This window comes from Marmota marmota, unplaced genomic scaffold (genome assembly GCF_001458135.2).
Source record: "Marmota marmota marmota unplaced genomic scaffold, marMar, whole genome shotgun sequence".
NCBI classification, from domain to species: domain Eukaryota; kingdom Metazoa; phylum Chordata; class Mammalia; order Rodentia; family Sciuridae; genus Marmota; species Marmota marmota.
In genome coordinates this window covers 17,424,472-17,444,743 of record NW_025999968.1, presented here as the reverse complement: position 1 = coordinate 17,444,743, position 20,272 = coordinate 17,424,472, and the positions used below count along the sequence as shown (strand labels likewise).

The 20,272-nt window shown below is 36.1% G+C and overlaps 1 long non-coding RNA gene across 3 annotated transcripts; it reads left to right on the top strand.

Annotated features, from left to right (window-relative positions):
- Positions 1-2,385: 2,385 nt before the first annotated feature.
- LOC107136346 lies at positions 2,386-19,288 on the top strand. Of its 3 annotated transcripts, XR_001502678.2 has the most exons (5): positions 2,386-3,388; positions 3,780-3,878; positions 12,067-12,127; positions 12,665-12,762; positions 18,692-19,288. It is a non-coding gene; the product is annotated as an uncharacterized LOC107136346 (long non-coding RNA). The 3 variants fall into 3 exon arrangements; XR_007347680.1 differs by lacking the exon at positions 12,665-12,762; XR_007347679.1 differs by lacking the exons at positions 12,067-12,127; positions 12,665-12,762.
- The last annotated feature ends 984 nt before the right edge of the window (positions 19,289-20,272 follow it).

Genomic DNA, 20,272 nt, shown 5'->3' with positions numbered 1-20,272 from the left:
TTTGTCTATGATACCTCACTTTTGTCCATCAGTTTCCCATTGCAGATAGGAGTACCTCAAGGAAAGGCAAGTCTCACTTCCCTATTTACAGTGTTTTCAAAAACTGTATAAGAGGTCCCTTGAGCAAGGGAAGGGGACAGGACAGCATATTTGACCAACAATAGTATCATCTTATTATGTAGTCAGACTTGGACAATTCACCTCTCCTATAAGACTGGGGCAGATTTTGTAGGTATAGACAAAGTTTGGCAGCAGCCAACATATCAGATGATACAACTTATTTATAAAGTACATATAGAGGATCTGATCAAAAAATAGTTCCTGGAGCTGGAATTGTAGATCAGTGGTCACATGCTTGCCTAGTACTGGGTTCCATCCTCTGTACCACATAAAAATAAATAAATAAAATAAAGACATTTTGTCCATCTACAGCTAAAAATATATATTTTTTTAAAAAGATAGATACTGAGGGCATTGAGAGGAGAGCAGAAGTTACGATGTCTTCTGCAGCCCAGAATCAGACATGATAGGCCAGGGGTGTTATTAATTTAATGGCATCTATTTCTTAGTCACGAAATGTAACACCAGGGGTTAGACACTCATGTGGGATGCTTATGTGTGATTCATAAAAGAATGTGTTCCTTATAAAACCTATTGCTGAATGACTCACCACAGAAAGATGATGAAGATAAAGCTTCTAATTTAAAGAGTTAGGCAAGTGACCGTTTAACAATCAACTTTCTGAGGTATAATTTACATTCAATAAAATGCATGCATTTTAAGTGTACAGTTCAATAAATGTATACACCCATGTAAACACCACCCCAGTCAAAACAGGACACTCTCATCCTTCCAGAAAGCTCCCTCATACCCTTTCACAGCCAGTCTTTCCACACACTGATCAAAGCAACCGTTTATCTGCTTTCTATCACTATGGCTCGATATTGCCTCTTATAGTACTTCTATTGAATTGTACAGTATGTGCTCTTTTCTGTTAAGCTTCTTTCGCTCATTCTGATGTTTCTGAGATTCATTCTCATTGGTGTATTTGTTAGTGATGGATATTTTTATTGAGTAGTATTCTACTGTGCAAATGACAACTTGTTAGTCATGCATCTATTAGTGGATATTTGTTTCCGGTTCGGGGCTTTCATCAATGAAGTTGCTATGACCTGTCTTGATGTAGACATTGTTCTTGTTTCATTTTGGTAAACATGTAGGAGTGAATACCTAGTGGTTCATACAAGTGTATGTTTAACCTTAAAAGAAACTGTCAAACTGTTTTCCAAAGGGATTGTGCCACATTTTATTCCCAATAGCAATTCATAAGAGGTCTAACTATTCTTCATCTCTTTTACAAACTTGGTATTGACAGTCTTTAATATTACCATCTAATGAATGTGTAGCATATCTTACAGCTTTAATTTTCATTTCCCTGATGACTGATGATGTTGAGTATCTATCTTTTCTTGTGCTTATTGAACATTCATATATCTTCCTTGATTAAGTGCTGCTTCATGTCTTTTGCCTATTCAAGTATAATTAGATTGTATTATTGTTATTAAATTTCAAGAACATATATACACACACACATTTGGGATATAAGTCTATTGTCAGATATGTGCATTCCAAAAATTTCTTCCAGCCGATGGCTGAACTTTTTTTTGGTGCTGGGGGACCAGACCAGGGCCTCATGTATGCTAGCTAGCACTCTACCACTGAGCTGCATCCTCAGCCCTAGTTCAGATAATTTTTGTAGATATATTTTCCTGTTTTCATGCATTTCTGATACTATTTTTGGTCTACTGTGGCCATTTATTTATTTATTTTTGGTCATTGAATTTTTTAGTTCCAGAATTTCCATATAGTTATTTTTTATAGTTTAAATTCCTATGCTGAGATTTCTTGCCTTTTCTCTCAGTAAGCCAATAATTTCCTTAATTCATGGAACATATATCATTTAGTTCTTTGAGCCATATTTATAGTACCTAAAGTCCTTGATTTTTAAATACAACATCTCAGCACTGTTGAGATTGATATTTTCTCCTTAATTATGACCATATTTGCATGTTGTTCTTTTTTTCATATCTAGCAAATTTTTATATTATATTTTAGACATTGTTGATTATATATTGTGAAAATTCTAGGCTCTGGACTTTGTTATCTTCTTTTGAGAAATGTTAGCTTTTCTTGTATTAGTTCAATTACTGGCTGATTACCTTGCATTTCCATGGGTTTGTCTTTATGCTTTGCTTGGGTACATCTTCAGCAAGCTCAATATGTTCCCCAAGTCCCTCTATTTTTCCAATGTCTGTCTGCTCTGCAGATCTCTTAAAGGCTTAGTTTTGGACTTTGTTAGGATGAGCCTGGAATGGACCTTACTCTGAAACATGGTCCTAATTCTTTCTGGATCTAAATTAGATGCTTAGTGTGATAATAAATTGGTAACAGAGTCTTTTTATTCTGGCTTGGCCAGAACTTCAGTGTCCACCAGCACTGTTTGATGTCTAGAATCTCCATTCTGTTCTTATCTCAATAGTAAATGTTCTCTGTAGTTACTACAAGCCACAGATAATTTTACCAAAAGAATGTGCATCTTACCTTTCAGCCAAGGATTCATAAGGAATCTTCCACACCACTTTTTAAACTCCAGTTCTCCCCACCTTATGCAGCTTCTTTATCTTTTGATGCCTTACTAAATTCCAACTGCTTCAGTTCATCTGAACTCTGATCTTTGTCTCAGCTCAGCAGGACCATTGTGCTTGGTTTAGATTTCAACTTTCTATGATATATTTGGAAAATTGTATTCAGGAAGAGATCTAGGGTATCACTGGGCTATTCTTTATGATTTTCTCCTCTCTCTGAGATTACAATGTTGAGTTTCTTATTGTCCATTGCTTAAAAACAATTGCCTCATGTAGTATTTCTGGTTTAATCATTTATGGAAGGAGAGTTAGTCCAATAACAGTTGCTCCATCACATCTGGAAGTGAAAAATTGCAAGATGTGCTCTTAAAGATTAAATTACAGGGGCTGGGGGTCTAACTCTGTGACAGGTATGTGCTTAGTGCTTAGCCTAATTCAATCTCCAGCAGGATGGGGGAAAGATTAAAATTACAAAGGAGGAGTCCCTGAACTTCCATTTAAGCTGAAAAAAGAATTTTTAATAGTCATGAGTTCCAGTCTATGGTTTCTATTCACAGGAAGTTAGTATGGTGAAACAGAATGTAGTTCCTTTTTATTTTTCTAAAAATTGTATGTAATAGCCATCTCTTTTCTCTAAGAAACAAAAAGAAGAGAGATTCAAGATGGTGGAGTCGAGGAAGGCTGCATTCCTAGCTGCTCCGCAGCTCAGGATTCAAGCAGCTGGAGTGCTGCTTCTCAGCAAGGTGGGTGAAGAAGGATTTCACGAAAATTCAATACTGGACAGTCAGAGGATCCTAGGGATTCAGAAATTTGGGTTCACTGAACAAAGAAGAAAGAGCATTGGGGCTGAACTGTTAGCAGCAGCAAAAGCAGTGTTGGTTCACCATAGAGGAGAAGGAGAACAGAGAGAGAAACATGACAGACAGATCTGGTATGGAAAACCTGAGATCAGACAGTGGCCTGAACTTGGCTGAACCAGGGGCTGACTGTGAACTGCTGATTGAAAAGTGCCCTGTTTCTCAACTGGCCACAGAGTGCTGAGACAGAGCCAGAGCCAGGAAATCACAGCAAACACTGTCACACTGTCCCAGTAAGTGCCTACCATGTGGCCTAAGGTGTACCTGTGACCCGCAGGAGTCAGGATCGGGGTGTTCCATGGAGTCGAAGAATGAGCACCGAATAAGCAAGCTAGAGTGCCGTTTAAGTCCTACAGCTCTCCTCCTTTAAAGGCAGGTAAGGGGGAGTTGATAAGCTCCTCTTGATTGGTTTTTGATGTTTCAATTATCCCATGGTAGGCGCAGACTGGATTATGGATTATGCAGTTGCTTTCAGCCAGATGGAGATTTATGCACTTTCTGAGCAACAGGAACTGTTTTATAACAGGTTGGGGCCTGTTAGGATGGCTGTCCTTGTGTTTGCCCTCTTGTCAACTTTTTCTGTTCCTTCCCTACACTCTACTGCCTTGCCTTTTCTATCTCTTGCTTCCAGAATGTGCATGAAATAGACACAGAGAGAGCTGGGCACAGTGGCGCAGGCCTGTAATCCCTGCTGCTGGGGAGGCTGAGGCAGGAGGATCTCGAGTTCAAAGCCAGCCTCAGCAATGGGAGGCACTAAGCAACTCAGTGAGATCCTGACTCTAAATAAAATACAAAATAGAGCTGGGGATGTGGCTCAGGGGCAGAATGTCTCTGAGTTCAATCCCTGGTATGGTACCAAAAAAAACCCAAAAAACAAACAAACAAACAAAAAAACCCAAAGAAAAAGGCACAGAGAAGATTGTACCCAGGGGCATTCAAGTCTGAAAAACGAAGGGGAACCCAACTTGCTTCTCCTTTGAGTCAGGCGATTCGCATGATCAGCAGAAGAGAGCCAGGAATCTAAACAGATGGGTGAGAATACTCTCAAGATCTAAGCTTGGGAAGGCTGGGAAGGCTGTATTGGAGGGCAGCAGGGTGTGTGGAGGATTGGCTCCCCTGTCCCATGAGTAGAATTCTTGGGAGGCTCTTGAAATCCAGACTCCTGACAGAGATTGGCAACTGCTAAACTGTAGGGGTAGGTTGATCTAATCCCTCCAGATCAGACACTGGCCAACAAAGCCTCTGAAGCTAGATTAGACCTAATCCCCAGGCCCTGGAACTCCCCTAATAGACATAGAATTCAGCATCAGCTCCTACTTGGGAATGCATTGATCTGATCTTTGCAGACAAAACTCCAACTGAAAGTACTTCCTATTCCATCCTACCTCATGCTGTGAGAAGGGAAGCTAAGAATTATTTGAACAGCTTCAGGGTTAGGCCACTCTAACTGGCAATTCAGTGAGCAACACAAAAAGAGGAAGGGGTTAACAACCTCCATCCCTTGATCTTGCTCTCAGGACATAGCCCAAGAAGAAATGGAAAGGAAGACAATTGGGCATAGACAGTGACTATCATCGGCTATACTGATCACCTCAGTGGAGACGATTTTCTCATTTTTATTAAGAAAAAGCCCTACATATAACAGTGGAAGAGAAATCCATCCCAACAATGTGTAAACCTCAATACATGTATCTAAGAAATATGAAAAAAACAGGGTAACATGATGTCTCCTATAGTTTAAAATTCACTATCACCTTACCCAAAAGATATTGCAGTGGATAAATACCAGATAAAGAATTCAAAAGAATGATTATAAAAATGATCAATGATTTCCAAAAGAACACAGGAAAATAACAGAATGAATTAAGGAAGTCAGTACAGAGTACGAATGAGAAGTTAAAAAGAGCCAAACAGAAATCTTGGAAATGAATACAATAAATCCAATATAATATTCAGTTGAAAGTCTAATAGAGTAGACAATATTGGAGACACAATCTCAGAGTTGGAAGACAAAGCGGTCAACTTTGAAAATTCAGACAATGTACTTTTTAATATTTTATTTGTTCTTTTTAGTTATACATGAGCAGTAGAATGTATTTTGAGATATTATACATAGAGTATAACTTCCCATTCTTGTGGTTGTACATGTTGTGGAGTTACACTGGTTGTGTATTCATATATGAACATAGGAAAGTTATGTTCAGTTCATTCTATTGTCTTTCCTATTTCCATCCCCCCATCCCTTCCTTTCATCCCCTTTAATTTAATCCAATTAACTCTATTCTTCCCTCCTCTGCTCTTATTATGTATTAGCATCTGCATATCAGAGAGAATATTTGGCCTTTGGGTTTTTTGGGGGATTGGCTTATTTCACTTAGCATCGTAGTCTCCATTTCTATCGATTTATCAGTAAAAACCATAATTCCATTCTTCTTTAATGTTGAGTAATATCCTACTGTGTATATTACCACATTCATCTGTTAAAGAGCACCTAGGTTAATTCCACAGCTTAACTATCATCAATTGAGCTGCTATAAACATTGATGTGGCTGTATAACTGTAGTATGCTGATTTTATGTCCTTTGGGTATAAACTGAGGAGTGGGATAACAGGGTCAAATGGTTGTTACATTCCAAGTTTTCTGAGGAATCTTCATACTGATTTCCATAGTGGTTGCATCAATTTGCAGTTCCACCCGCGATGTATGAGTGCACCTCCCCCACCCCACCCCCCTGCATCCTTGTCAATATTTATTGTTACTAGTTTTCTTGATAATGACCATTCTGATTGGAGTGAAATGAAATCTCAGTGTGGTTTTAATTTGTATTTCTCTAATTGCTAAAGATGTTAAACATTTTTCATACAGTTGTTGACTTTATTTCTTTTTCTGCAAAGTGCTGGTTAAATTCCTTTGCGCATTTATTGATTGGGTTATTTGTTTTTTGTTGTTGTTGTTGTTGTTGTTTTGTTTTTGGTGTTGTTTGAGTTCTTTATATATCTTGGAGATTAATGCTCTATCTGAGGTGCACACAGTGGCAAAGATTTTCTCCCATTCTGTAGGCTCTTTCTTTATGTTCTTGATTATTTCCTTTGCTGTGAAGAAGATTTTTAGTTTGATACCATCCCATTTATTGATTCTTTATTTTACTTCTTTTACTTTAGAAGTCTTATTGATGAATTCAGTTCCTAAGCTGACATGATGGAGAGTTGGGACTACTTTTAATTCAGACAATATTAAAGGAAAAAAAGTAACCATGATAGGAATATACAAGAACTCTGGGTCAACATTGAGAGACCACATTTAAGAATCACTGGAAATGAGGAGTGTTATGAGATGCAGGCTTATGGAGTGGATAACCCCTTCGGGGAAATAATAACAAAAATTTGAAACTTCAAGAATGAGATGGACATCTAAATACAGGAAGCATTCAGAACCTCAGATAGACAAGGTCAAAAAAGAACCTTTTCATGACACATTATAATTAAAATGCCTAACATACAGAACAGGAAGAATTTCTGAAAGAAAATAAGTGTCAATCAAGATTACTATCTACAAAACAGATATTTAAAAGTCTAAAAGGATATTAAAACCTTCCAAGACAAGCAGAAATTAAAAGAATGAGCGACTATTAAGCCAGCACTATAGAACTTAAAGAAATGTTTGACTCAGAGGAAATAAAAACAACAACAACAAAACCCCAGTGCTTACATGTGAACAATTCTCACTGGAAGAGTAGCTAAGCAAATGAGAAACAGGACCAAATTAAACATTATAAATAAATCAAAATGGCAGGAATTAATAAACCTCTCTCTCAGTAACATTGAATGTAAATGTTTTCAACTCACCAATTGAAAGAAACAGGCTAGAAGATTGGGTTAAAAACTAGACCCAACTATATATTGTTTGCAAAAGATGTATCTTACAGACAAAAACAATCACAGGCTAAAAGGATGGAGATTAATATACCATGTAAATGGAGTCCCCAAACAAGCAGGAGTAGCTACTCTCATTATGACAAAGATTACTTCAAACTGAAATTAATGAGAAGAGACAAAGCATGTCTCTTCATAAAGTGAATGATCCAAAAAGAATATATAACAATGATAAATATTTTTCCCTAAATGTGGGTGAGGCTAGTTACATAAAAAAAGACACTACCTTAAGGAAGCCACAGATAGACCCTGGTGATTTCAATGTCCTTCCCTCACCATTAGTTGGATCATACAGATATAAACTCAGGAAAGACTCTTTGGACCTGAAAAATATTATAAATCAAATGAACTCAAAAGATATCTATAGAATGGATAGTTCATCCAACAAAAGTTGAATACATTTTCTTCTCAGCAGCTAATGGAATTTTCTTCAAAATAGAACATACTTTAGGTTACAAAGCAACTCTTTGCAAATACAAAAAAGTAATATAATTCCTTGCATCTTATTTGACCATAATGGAATGAAAATAGAAATCAACACAATAAAAACCTTCAGAAACTATGTAAACACATGGACATGGAAAAATACACTTTTGAATGATGAATGGGTGATAGAAAAAAATCAAGGGAGAAATTTAAAAGTTCTTAGACTCAAATAAGAATAGTGATACAGCATACCAGAACCTCTGAGACACTATAAAGGCAGTTTTAATAGGAAATTTTATGGCTATAAGTGCTTACATAAGAAAATCAGAGAGAATCCATATAAACAATCTACTGATGCATATCAAGCCACTTGAAAAAGAAGAGCAATCAATTCCACAACTAGTAGAAGGAAGGAAGCAATTAAGATCAGAGCCCAAATCAATGAACTTGAGAGTAAAACAAATAATACAAAAATCAATGAAGCAAAGTGTTGGTTCTTTGAAAAGATGAAAGATGAACAAGGTTGATAAACGCTTAGCCAAAGTAACAATAACAACAACAAAGAGAGAGAGAGAGAGAGAGAGAGAGAGAGAGAGAGAGAGAAGACCCAAATTAATAAAATTAGAGATGAAAAAGGAGAAATCACTACAGGCCTCACAGAAATAAAGCAGATCATTAAGAACTATTTTGAAAACTTACACTCCAATAAATTGGAAAACCTAGAAAAAATGGGTATGTCTCTAGACATGATCTGCCAAAATTGAATTAAGAAGACATAGAAAACCTAGGCATACCAATAAGTTGTAATGAGATAGAAGTAGTAATAGAAAATCTTCCAAAAAAGAAAAGGCCAAGACTAGATGGATTCTCAGCTAAATTCTATTACAACTTTAAAGAAGAAGTAAATTATTTCATAAAATATAGAGGAATGGAACATTTCAGAATTTATTCTATGAAGCCATATCACACTCATACCAAAACCAGATAAGGACACATCAAAGAAAGAAAATTACAGATGAATATCCCTGATGAACATAAATCCAAAAATACTTAATAAAATATTAGCAAGCCATGTTCAACAACATATTTGAAAGATTATAGGCCACAACCAAGTTGGTTTTATTCCAGAGGTGCAAGGATGGTTTAATATACACAAATCAATAAATGTAATTTGTCACATAAATAGAATTAAGGACAAAAATCACAGACATTTCAATAGGTGCAGAGAAGGCCTTTGACAAAATTCAGCATTCATTCATGATAGAAAAACACTGAAGAAACATGGGATAGATGAAACTTGCCTCAGGCTGGGTTTGTAGCTCAGTGGTCAGGCACTTGCCTAGCATGTGTGAGACACTGGATTGATCCTCAGTATCACATAATAATAAATAACTGAAATAAAGTTACTGTGTCCATATACAAATAAAAAAAGTTAAAAAAAGAAACATGCCTCAACTTCATAAAGATTATACATGAAAAACCCAAAATCAAACCCATAGTAATTGGTGAAAAACTAAAAGCATTTCCTTTAAAATCTGGTAAAATAAAAGGATGTCTACTCTTACCACTCCTAACACATTCTTAGAAATTCTAGCCAAAGCAATTAGGCAAGAGAAGGATATAAAAGGGATAAAATTGGAAAAGAAGACATCAAATCATCACTATTTGCAGATGATATGATTCTGAATTTACAAGATCCAAAAAACTCCACTAAAACACTGTTAGAACTAATAAACAAATTCAGCAAAGTAGAAGGTTACAAAATCAACATAAAAAACCAATAGCTTTCTTATATGCTAGTAATGAATCTTCTGAAAAAGAAATCAGGAAAACAATTACATTCACAGTAACAAAAATATTTAATAATAATAAAAAATACCTAGGAATAAATACAGCCAAGAAGGTGAAAAACCTCTACAATGAAAACTATTGAGCCAGGTGTAGTGGTGCATGCCTGTAATCCCAGCAGTTCAGAAGGCTGAGGCAGGAAGATTGTGGGTTCAAAACTAGCCTCAGCAACTTAGCAAGACCTTAAGCAACTCAGTGAGACCCTACAAAAAAAGAGCTGAGGATTGGCTCAGTGGTTCAGTGCCCCCAAGTTGAATCCCTGGTATCAAACAAACAAACAAAAACCAAAAAAAAAAAAAAAAAAAGCTATAGAAAATTGAAGAAAGAACTTTAACAAGACCTCAGAAGATGGAAAGACTGCCTATGTTCATGGATAGGCAGAATTAATGCTAAAATGGCCATAGTACCAAAACAAATATACAGATTCAATGCAATACTCATCAAAATTCTAGTGACATTCTTTACAGAACTAGCAAAAAGAATCCTAAACTTCATTTGGATTTATAAAAGACCTAGAATAGACAAAGGTATTCTAAGCCAGAAAAGCAATGCTGAAGACATCACAATACCTGCCTTCAAATTATACTATATAGCTACTTCATGATACTGGTATAAAAACAGACATGTAGACCAATGGTATAGATTAGAAGGCAGAGACAAATCCATACATCCACAGTCATCTGATCCTTGACAAAGGTGCCAAAAACATACTTTGGAGAAAAGTCAGGCTTTTAAACAAATGGTATTGGGACAACTGGTTATCCTACATAGAAGAATGAAACTATACCCTTATCTCTCACTTGGCACAAAAGACAATTGAAACCATGCCAGTACCATGAAGTAGCTATGCAGTCAATTAAAACTGGATCAAAGGACTTAGGATTAGACCAGAAACCATGAGGCTCCTAGAAGGAAATGTAGGGTCAACACTCCAACTTTTAGACACAGGCAATGAGTTTCTCAATAGGACCCCTATAAAGCCCAGAAAATAATAGAAAGAGTTAATAAACAGGAAGGCATCAAATTGAAAAGCTCTGCACATCAAACAGTGAGGAATGTGAAGAGAGAAGCTACAGAATGGGAGCAAATCTTTGCTAGTTACCCTTCTGATAAAGGATTAATATATAGAACACATAAAGAACCCCCAAAATTTAACTCAAAATGCCAAATAACCCTATTAATAATTGGGCAAAAGAATTAAACAGACACTTCTCAAATGAAGAAGTACAAATGGCCAACAAATATATGAAAAAGTGTTCAACATCAGGAGCTGGGAGTGTGGCTCAGTGGTAGAGCACTTGCCTAGCATGTGTAAGGCACTGGGTTTGATTCTCAGTACCACATACAAATAAATAAAATAAAGGTACATGGACAACTAAAAATATTTTTTAAAAATGTTAAACATAATTAGCAATTAGGAAAATGAAAATCAAAGCTACACTGAGATTTCACCTCTGACCAATCAGAATGGCAGTCATCAAAAAAAAAAAAACAAAAAAATAAATGCTAGAGAGAAAGGAACACTTTTACACAGTTGATGGGACTGTAAATTAATACAACCACTATGGAAATCAATATGGAGGTTCCTCAAAAGACTGGGCATGGAACCACCATATGACCCAGCTATACTACTCCTTAGTATTTATCCTTAAGAATGAAAGTCATCATATTATAGTGACGCATGCATACACATGTTTATAGCAACACAATTCACAATAGCCAAACTATGGAATCAACCTAGGTGTCCATCAACAGATGAATGGTAAAGAAAATAAATGCAAGATATATACACAGTAAAGTTTTATTCAGGCATAAATAAAAATAAAATTATGTCATTTGCAGAAAAATGGATGGAACTAGAGACCATTATGTTAAGTGAAATTAACCAAACTCAGTTCAAGGGTTGTTATGCTTTATACGTGGAAGCTAGAGAAGAAAAAGTAAAAGAAAGGTGCAGAGGGGTGGGGAATCTCATGAAAATCAAAAGAAGATCAGTAGAGGAAAGAGACCAGTGACCAGCGGTTGGGAAATAGAGAGGGAGTGGGGAAGGGCTGGGGAGTGATACTGACCAAATTACATTGTTATATTGTGTGCATGTACAAATAGTAACTACAAATACCATCATTATGAATAACCGTAATGCACCAATAAAAAACCTGTGTAGAGAAAATAAAAAAAGAAAAAGGAGGTTTGTAAAAATAATGGCAGTAGTAATAACTTAATGTTCCAGTGCTCTCCTTAAATTTTATTTGTATTAACCAATTTATTCTTTTTAATAACCTAGTTAATTACTAATTAATTCATAGTTACCAGTTAGTACCTGAAGATTGATTACTAATCAATAATCCTATTTACAGATGTGAAAATTGAGGAACATAAAGGCTAAATAATTTTCCTGAAGTGACCTATCTGGTACAGGTAGGTATGGGAAGACTATGGTAAAACCTTTGTCAGTTTACATTGTAGAAATGCTACAGAGCAGGGCTGAGATTATGGCTCAGTGGTTACAGCCACAGCATGCATGAGGCACTGAGTTTGATCCTCAGCACCACATAAAAATAGATAAATAAAATAGAAGTATTGTGTCCATTTATAACTAAAAAAATGGGGGGGGAAAGAAATGCTATATAGCATAAAAGGTCTTAGAGAAAAACAGGAAATATGTGAATTATGGGCGGGCATATTTGCGAGGCACTCACAAGCTCATGAATTTGAATGTATGCATGATTATGTGAGAGCAACTGATTCAGGGTCTTCTCAAATGTTCTTTGCCTTGGATTCAACCTTTCCACCTTCAACTAGAATTTAGCCTCAGTATCCAGCCTCAGGGAAGTTTGTTATATGTTTTCAAAAAATGCCCTTCTCTCTTTTGTTCCTATCACAATTGTAATTAAATTAATATAAATGTTTACTGGTAGATTTGTGAGGCACTCACTTTGTTGTCTTTTCTTGTAGACTTAGGTTCCATGGATTCTGTTTCCCACCATGTATCCAGCACCTAGCATGGTTTCCAGCACGGAGCATGCACTTAGCAAGTATTTGCCCAACATTAAGTAGGTTTCCCTTCTCAGATTCCTATAAACTTGATCACAGAGCATTCCGTACATATATTTGCCTTTTCATCCTATTAAAAAATTTGTACAGTAAAATATACCCATTTTGGTGTACAGGTTTATGAATTATAACAAAAGTAGAAAATTATAAAATCACTATCACAATCAAGATATAGAATAGTTCATCTCTTTACCCAAAATTCCCTCTTGCTAAAGCTTTGGAGTCAAATTTTACCCCCAAACTCAATATTTGGCAACCACTGAGAATTTTTTATTTTACATTACCCTGAACTCTTTTTTCCGTTTCTATCCTGCTTTGTCTATTTTTCAACTGTCTTACTGCTTAGCAATATTCCTGAATACTGTATCCGAGAAGTGAAACAGAATTTAGATGGTTGCCTTACTTATTTGTGCACCACATAGAATCATTTGAGCAAGTAATATGAATACTTGGAAGAATGAGATGAGGATCATAAGGTCACCTAGGTTTTTGTTCAAAGCCTACTATCTCTCCACTTTTAAGAGCTCAGATCTGTATGCATCACTATTTCACTACCCCTGTTTAATTCATGCTTCATGATCTTGTCCAGTACCCTGCAATGGACTTCATACTGTTTTCCATGTATCTAATTTTTCTTTTCTTATATTCAATCTCTACATTTCACCCAGAGTGAAGTTTCTAAAATTGTGAGGCTTTTTAAAGTTCTCCATTGAGATTTAGCATCTTAACATATAGTTCACAGCTCTTCATGAGGCCCCTTCTTTCTTCTCCAGACCTATTTTTATTGGATCATGGCCTTTGCACTCTATAATACTGTTCTGGCAGTCCAGAGTTATTTGATAATTTCCAATAGTGCCTGAGTGCCTTTGTTCATGCTGCCCTGAAAGTCTTCCCTTTCTTTATCTGCCAATGCACCTGCACATTATTGAAGATGAATACTTAACTGTTATCTCCCGCTTTCTGACAATTCCCTCTTTTGTCTCCAAACTTACCTGCCCACCCACCTGCCATAGCACCTATAATTCCTTACAACATACGATGCTCATGTATTGATTTCCTAATTAATAGAAACAAAGCCCTTTGTGGTAAGTTTATTACACATCTTTGAATCTCCAGTGTAGGTGCTCAATAAATATTTGCTGAATGCATCAGTGAACAAAGTTTTTAACTGTATTGTTAGCTGAGCACTTGAATAATTTTCATTAATCTGTTTAATATGTATTTTTTGGTGTTTAAGAAACTTTTTTGATCAAGTACTTTCTTTTTTCACGAGAAGCTAAAGATCCTATTTTGAAGTTCTCTCCAGTCTTCTATTAGACAGGGTGCATCGATGTGTGACCTTGTCAGTTGGCAGTATTTCAACTGGGCTTACCCATAGCTGTCTGCTTGCGTATAGAAACTCAGTTTGCAACTGTGGAAATGAAAAAGGGAAAAACAGGGGATGTCGAAAGGGGATGAATTTCCCATTAGGGCTCACTGGCTTTGAACTTCCTCTCCATTTTGAGGCTTAGAGTAAAGTCAGTGTTATCACTGTGTCCTCAGGTCTGCACTGGTTACAAGTCACATTGTTGTTTACCCCTTTATCTATGGTGTTGTTTTCATTGCCATATTGACTTTATGGACTTTCACCCCGGGGATCTTAGTCTTAAAGTGTTTGGCTTCAAGATATTTGCCATGGAAGTGGGAATTTAGTCCTCTCTTGTAAAAGATATTAAACCCCTAAAAAAATTCTAACTAATCATGTCATTCCATTGTCAAACAAAACAAAAACAAAAAGACCTAAGTACTGACAAAGGAAAAAGCTACCTTATTTGTGACTAGCTAGCACCTGACCTTAATTTGGGTCAAATGAGGTGAAGATATAGACATGCTTCTCCTTCTCCCACCTGCCCAGAAAGTTTTACTCAGGTTTTAGGTCAAGGACTCATTTGGGTAGAACCTAAAGTTCAGACATAACCTCTCTTGTCTGCAAAATGACTATGGTGTTGAAGCTATTGGAGCCAGACACAGAAGAGTAAAAATTTCATGGTTTTTGGACTTTGAGCATGTCATTCATTCTGCCTGGACTTTGTGTTCTCATTTGTGAAGTGTTACCACCTATAATTTATGTGTATTGAATGATAACAAATGTAAAATATCTGGTGTACAAGAGAGACAAAGTTGTGTGCTTCTGCTGTGGGTAAGTGGAATTTTTATAATGCTATTAAAATTGCTCTCCATTGCTGATTGCAGTCTTCTAAAGTAGGATGGACAAGATACTAGATTTAATAGAGGACTCTGAGAGGGAAAAATGAATCTAATTTGGAAAAGCTGGCAAAAGTGGTTAAAAGACAACAACATGGAACAACTCTTTTCACAGAGAATATCCTGTATGTCTATACTCCAGTGAAGGCAGGTGTTGGCAACAACCAACTTATTTTTCATTGTCCTTAAAAGCTCAGGCCTAGCCAGGCCTGGTGGAGCATGCCTGTAATCCCAGAGGCTCGGGAGGCTGAGGAAGGAGGATTGCAAGTTCAAAAGTCAGTCGCAGCAGCAAATTAGTGAGGCCCTAAGCAACTCAGTGAGACTCTGTTTCTAAAAAAAATACAAAAAAGGTCTGGGGATGAGGCTCAATAGTTCAGTGCCCCTGGGTTCAATTCCTGGTACCAAAACCAAAACAAACAAACAAACAAACAAACAAACAAACAAACAAAAAACCCTCAGGCCTTTTTGCATCTCTCAAAAGGATAAATTCTTTAAAACATGCAGACATAACTTGTTGTGTTTTGTGCAAATTAATTTTTCATAAACACATTTTGTTTTATTGTTTTCACATGACTCCCTGCAGTTCATATTATAGCACTTTTTCCCAAGCCTAATTTTTTACCTTTCCTGTCTGCCCCTCAATCTTGTCTACAACTCCATCTGTGCTTCCCTTGCTATACCCGACCCCAACCTCCCACCCTATGCATACATTATTGTAGAGGTATCCAGAGTTGATAACGTCTCACCATAATAATAAAAATAACTTTAATATAAACCTCTTTATAAACTGATTTCGTAGTCATGATTTAGTTTACTCCTCCTAATAACCCTGTGTGATAGATATCTCACTTCTGAGAATGAAGAAATGAAAGTTGAGAGGGGTGGCAAAGCAACTAATATTAGATCATGGCATGGCTCATCTTATTTTTATTTTGTTTTGTTTTATTTTGGTATTGGGGTTTGAACCCAGGAGCACGTAACCACTGTATCACATTCCCAGCCCTTTATATACTTTTTATTTTGAGACAGGGTCTCACTGAGTTGCTTAGAGCTTTGCTAAATTGCTGAGGCTGGCTTTGAACTCACCCATCCTCCTGCCTCAGCCTCCCAAGCCACTGGGATCACCACAATGCCCGGCCTCATCTTAGTTTTTATTAATCATCTGCTTTATTTATTTTAGAATATTTTCTCCTTTACAGAGAAAAATTCCATATTGACCAATGGGTCTTGCAATCTGCATTTTAAAAGTCTTGATTCTAAGCACTGTGTTAATTAGGATAGTACTTTATGGAGATTCTTGTGTGTATGTCTATGTTAGGATGGTCAGAAAAGGGAAATTGTTTTTGTAGTTAAGAAACTGCTTAGTATCAAAAAAAAAAAAAAAAGAAAGGAGAAGGAAATATATGTTTTTAATACAAAAAGAGAGAACATTTGAGTTACTAAAATAAAACATAATTTGAATAATTATGAGTCAATAATCCATAGGAGTCTATAATCTTGCTCCTGAGATCCCCTGAAGGCTATTCTAGAACCTTGCTCAGCAACTAGTAGAAAAAAGAAACAAATACTATTTTGTCAGTTCCCTGTTGTGGTTGTGAGACATATTTTATGTAATAAAGTGCTATTTAAAGTATGAGCTGCAATTTTATACAGCTGACTTTACTTAATTCTAAAGAAAAAAAACATTGAACACTTGGTGGAAACTTATGGCGCTGTAGTTTTTACTCCACAAGTTATTTAAACCTCACAGTGCTTCCAAGAGATTGGTTAATATTTTTCTTTTTGTTACAAAAGGAGTCCAAATATAAATAATAATAACAAATGTAATAATACTGTATTTATAGTTTTTCTCTATATGTGTGTGTGTGTGTGTGTGTGTGTGTGTATGTATATATATATTTTTTTTACACTTGAAACTCAGTTTTAATATTAACAGAATTGAGTTGGAGTGCCTATTAGACTAGCAACTTAGGAGGCTGAGGCAGGAAGATTGCCATCCTCAAAGCCATCCTCAGCAACTTAGTGAGGCCCTAAGCAACTTAGGGAGATCCTGTGTCAAAATAAAAAATAGAAAAAGCTCAGGAGAGAGCTCAATGTCCTTGAGTTCAATCCCTGGTACAAAAGAATTGAGTTGGAGTGGAAACAAAGGAAAAGGCATACTCTGTAGTGCTATAATGCTTTATGATTATTTTGAGTTAAGTTAAACTCTCATTTGGATTGGTGACTGAATGACAGGTACTCTTTTATCTGAAGAACAAGAAACTACAGTTGCCAGTGCAGAGCTACGAAAACTAGCCATTAACACATTGTCTTTCCACTCTTTTATCTCTGTTTGACATATTTATACCTTTCTCACAGGTGCATACACACTATATAACCATTGTCAACTCTAAAGTGACATTTTCTTTTTGACAAACACATCTAAACTCACATATCCAAATGCAGCCTGTGCTCTTCAAAATGCAAGCACATTTCAATATCATTGTATTTTCCAAGCTTTGAGAATTTTGTTTTTTGAGGGGAGCTTTTTGGTTTTTAATATTTTTATTTTTTATTTTTTTTAATTTTTTTTTAATATTTATTTATTTATTTTAGTTCTCGGCAGACACAACATCTTTGTTTGTATGTGGTGCTGAGGATCGAACCCGGGCCGCACGCATGCCAGGCGAGCGTGCTACCGCTTGAGCCACATCCCCAGCCCCTTAATATTTTTATGATTGTTGACTTTTGCTCCTATTTGATTTTTGGAAACAGCTGAATGTCATTTGAAGCCAAGAGTAGATGACCGCCAGTGAGTAACATCCATTGTGGTAGAACATGATCTGAATGCATGACCAATCTTGCCTGAGCAGCTCCCATTTCTTGTTGCTCTAATCCTTTTTATAAAGAGCTGTCAGAATCAACTTTTTAAAACTGAGCTCCAGTGAAGATATTTTCCAATCTCAATGCTTCTTCTTTGCAGAGTAGAAATGTCAAGGTCCTTCCTGATTGAGCTCAACCTCTCTTAAAAGACTTACTTTACATGATACTGCCACTAACTCTGGTTACCTGTGCTGAACTACCTGACTTTCAAAACTTTCCAACTCTGTGCCTTCATCTAGGCTGTTCCTCATGGGAATAGCCTCTTTTGAATTCTTACCAATTTTTATGTAGTATTCTTTTATTCCAGAAAAATTTTAATGTGGTCTTCTTCATTCCTGCTGAATTTCTATTTGTCTTGAGGATGCCCAGGGTGCCGGTTCTCATATCTTCCCAATTATAAATTACTTGTTCTGAGGTTTCAGAGTATTCTGTGTTGCCTTCAATCTTGTAGTATTGCTACTAGATTCTAAGTGTTTGGTTATATTCCTTGGTTTCATAGGATTAGAATTTAGCAATGACTTGTACATCATGCATTTGGGATTGTTTTTAGTACTAATCCTGAAGACAATTTCAAAGGGACTTACAAAGGTATTTTGAGTAATGGGTATAGCTTTCCAAGGATATTTTTAAGATAATGCTCATTGGTGTTTACATGATATATTCAAGTTTTTTTTCTTTTTCTGATTTCATCACTTTCTTGTCTACTTGTTATATGACTTTGAAAATTCTCCTATAAAGGACAGGTTATATATTCATCATGCTTCAATCTGGATGCCGAAGTGATGCTATGTGATGTTTCTGCCTCTTTTTCTTGATGCACAGGAGGCCATCTACCATGGAGTGAAGAAGCTCAAGTAACCTGTGAAAAGGACCATGTAAAGAGAAATCAAGACACTTGGTCTGCAGACCTGGCTGTGGACCAAGTGCTGCCCATGCATGTGAGCCATTTTAAAAGTGGATTCTCCATCTCCTATTTAATGCATCATGGAGCAGAGATGAGCTGTTCCCAACTGGCTTCCAAAATTATACATTTTTGAGCACAAGTGATTTTTTTTTTGTTTTAAGGCACTAAACTGTGGAGTGGTGTCATGAAGCATTAGATAACCAATCCATTTTGTTTATAGATCATAGATCACAAAATTTTGAACTTTAAATCTTATACATTATATTATTATCCTTGTTTCAGAGATGAGAAATGAATAATTCAGAGTTCAAGTAGATTTAAGATATGCTACTTCTGTGTTTATCTAGCTGGAGGAAATAGTTGGAAGGAAAGACCCCTGGATTTGAAATGACAAGATATGGGCTTGAGGCTTACTTCTGCTACTTACTAGCTTAGGTGAACTTGGGCAAGAGTCTTAATTTCTCTGAACCCAGTTTATTTTCCTTTTAAATGGTAATAAAAATAACAGACCTATATCAACTTTCTCTCCCTCTTATTTACTCAATTTAACAATGGTTTAAAAGTTAACTGATATACTGTGTAAGCAAAGAACACATAAGGATATATTTGTGTTTTTGCGAAGTTTGTAGTTTATCAGGGAGCCAGTGACATATTAAAATTATTGCAAAACAGTTCAGTAAGTGCTATTATAGAAAATAAATACAAGGTTAAGTTTTGATAAGAGGAGAGAGCCATCAATTCTGCCTTAGGGTGGTGAGGGTTAGTTCCATAGAATAAGAGACCATAGATCTGCTTCTCAAAAGATGAATAGAGAGGAAAAGTTATATAAAGGCATAAACATATAAGAAAGCATTAAGTCTTTAGTCAACTGCAAAATTTGAGCTCTAGATGGTAAGAAACAATATTAGAGATAGATAAGGGACAGATTTTGGAGAGCCTTGTGTACTGTGGAAAGGAGTTTGGACTTTGTGTAGATGCAAGGGAACCCCCAAGGTAATTAAATCACAGAGGTAACAGGATTGAGCTATAATTTAGAAAGGACTGGAGTAGTGGAGGGTAGGTTTTGCATGGAGTCAAAAAGCAAATAGCTTAAAGGAGGAACAAAGGAAAACAGCATGTAGGCTCTCTAGGACATTAATATAAAAAATTCAGGAGTGGATTGAGGAAGGCCTGAACTAGCATAGAGGCAGAGGGGTAAAGGGAGGATAAGTCAGTTCTGAAAGATTTAGGGAAAGAATTGACAGAATATGTGACTAGACTTTTGGACTGATGCGGGGAGCCAGTGTAATGCTACTATGTTCAAATATAAAATACACAGTCTACAAAGATGAAGAATTATCAAATAATTAGTGATAAAAATTTAAATATAAACTATCTTTTGTATTACCCCAAAGAAAACATATTAGAAAAGTCTGCCACATAAAGACTTGCATTTTCTCCAGTGTATCCAAAATCTAAATGTGACTTTTTAATGAAAATATTTGAAGAAATGAATGTTT